This window comes from Vombatus ursinus, unplaced genomic scaffold, assembly GCF_900497805.2.
Source record: "Vombatus ursinus unplaced genomic scaffold, bare-nosed wombat genome assembly UNPS02014775.1, whole genome shotgun sequence".
Lineage (NCBI taxonomy): Eukaryota > Metazoa > Chordata > Mammalia > Diprotodontia > Vombatidae > Vombatus > Vombatus ursinus.
The window spans coordinates 3,293,042-3,295,501 of NW_020954553.1; the positions used below are offsets into that span (position 1 = coordinate 3,293,042).

Genomic DNA, 2,460 nt, shown 5'->3' on the forward strand with positions numbered 1-2,460 from the left:
CACCCCAGCAGAAATGGTGAGCTGCTCAACATGACAACCAGCACTTGTCCTGCATAGGTGACCCTGGCCCTGGCCCTGGCCCTTGGGCCTCTGGCTGCTTCTTCTGTTTTGTTTCTTACCCTGAACATAGGTAATCAAACATTAATCCTGACATGGATGTTTCCAGCCTTGGAGGCAGCCTTGTGAGTGCATAGGAGTTCAGAGTGGAAGAAGAGAGTAATAGATATAATCCGGGAATCCCCTCAATCAGTTTTGGCCAGAGTACACCTCGTCCAGCATTCCTGGAGCTGGTTCCTTCCAGTGAAGTATTTGTCCTGTCTCTTTCTGGTAGGCCATGTATTGTCTCAGTGCTAAAAGTCTTAACACTTTGGGAATGATGTATCAAACTCTGGGTGGTATCTTGGTCCCACTATCACCTTGATAGCTATAGAAGAGGTGGGTTACATTAAAGCTGCCTTCACTAGACCAGGAAAAATCACCCATTCAGTAGGTCTTAAAGAGAGTGATCCTGACTTTCTTTGTAGCTAACTTTTTTTTCTGCCAATTGTATCAGAACCCTTCCAGCCTCTACCTCAAACTGCTCATGTATGGCAGCCAGCACATGTCCTACATAAATGAGTCTGAACCTGGGCCTTGGACCAATGGTTTCCTGCTTTGCTTCTAGCCTTGGAGGCAACCTTGTGAGTATAAGAGTCCAGGAATTCCTGGCTCCTTCAGGAACTGATTGGCAGTAGGAGGAATGGTCTGCAGCCATTCCTTCAATGGAGATGATCATGGACAGGAGGAGAATCCAGAAGTCTTTGTCCAGCTTGTCAGAAGACATGATCCTTGTGGGAGATATTCAGATAAGGGCAGCTAGGTGGCGCAGTGGATAGAGCACCGGCCCTGAAGTCAGGAGGACCTGAGTTCAAATCCGGCATCAGAACAAACACTTGACACGTACTAGCTGTGTGACCTTGGGCAAGTGACTTAATCCCGATTGCCTCACTAAGAAAAAAAAAAGAGATATTCAGATAACACAGGACCAAAGTGAAGGTGGAATGCCAATCAAATCAACAGTCTCACAAAATCTTCAACATTTTTATATTTTAATGCAAGAAACAACTGTGGTTATATTACTACTGTTGTTTGTTCAAGTGTTTTGTTAATTAGCACTTGTGAGTGTTTTTGTTAAATTTTTTTTTTGTTTGGAGGAAAGATATAGTTGTATTATATCTTAAAATGAGAATCTAAATGTCTAAAATGTCTAAACGTGTCTAAAATGAAGGCAGTAATAATGCAGTATCTTTTTTTTTTTCACAGGTTAAAGAGCTTTATTCCAATGGGGGTGGGCAGGGGAGGACAGTGCATTTAATCTTCCTCCTCATCATCGCCGGTGCCCTCCCCTCCCTGGCCCTTCTTGGCGTTCTTCCTCTTCACCCTGCCGCCCCGGCTGCCCCCGTAGGGCGAGCTCAGGGAGAAGTCGATGTGCTTCTGGAAGTCGAGGCGCACGATGAAGGAGGGGACATTCACCACCTGCTTTCGGACTCTGATGTGCCTCTGGCGGATGAGCATGTGCGCGTGGTGGAGAGACTTGGCCAGGCCCAGCTTGAAGACCTGCGTCTGCAGGCGCCGCTCCAGAAGTCCTCGATCTTCAGGCCCAGGTTGTAGTCCAGCTTCATCTTGCCCTCGTCCAGGACGCCGATATGCATGAGACGCCGCAGCAGGGCATTGCCTTCAAAGAGCCGCCGCAGGTCCTTCTCGTCCAGCGTGAGCAGTTCCCGCGCCGCTTTTCGGATCTTGGCCAGCGTGAACCTGACCCGCCACACCTCGCGCTTGTTGCGGAACCCGTACTCTACGATCAGCTTCAGCTCCTGGTCCAGGCGCGACTTCTCGAAGGGCCGCCGCTGCGTTTCGTACGTCTTCCGACACACCCAGCTCCTAGCGACCGGCATCTTGGCCTAGCAGGGCGGTCTGGCCCGCGCCTCTTACGCCCTTCACAACTGGCCGAGAAAAAACAATAATGCAATATCTTTAGTCATACCTCATTGGGGCTACCATATTCACTCAGAAGTTGGAAGAAGTGAAATCCAATGAAGGAGATTATGGACTTAGATCTTTCTACATGAGTATGTAAAGTATGGTTTAGAAACAAAGTGAACTAGAAGCGCTAATGCTAAGGGGCAAATCTGATCACAGGTAGCACCGAAACTCGTGGGATGAATGGCCCATGCATGGCATGTGACTCCTCATTCTAAAGGAAAAGAATATATAAAAGGTGATTAGATAACATTGCAGATTAAGAAGATGTACTTATGAGGGGAAATCCAAGAAACAAGGAGTGTGGCTATTGCCTAGGGATCTAGCCTGGTGCATATACATAAGCAACATTTTTTTGTCTTTTTTGATTTTCAACTTAAGTCTTTTTAATTAGATTTGTTAAACTCTAGACCAATATATTCTTATTGGCCCTTGTCAGGT

General features: G+C 47.0%; 1 pseudogene; it reads right to left on the bottom strand.

The window, feature by feature from the left end:
- Positions 1 to 1,316: 1,316 nt before the first annotated feature.
- Positions 1,317 to 1,977, bottom strand: LOC114044943 (annotated as a pseudogene).
- Between the last annotated feature and the right edge of the window lie 483 nt (positions 1,978 to 2,460).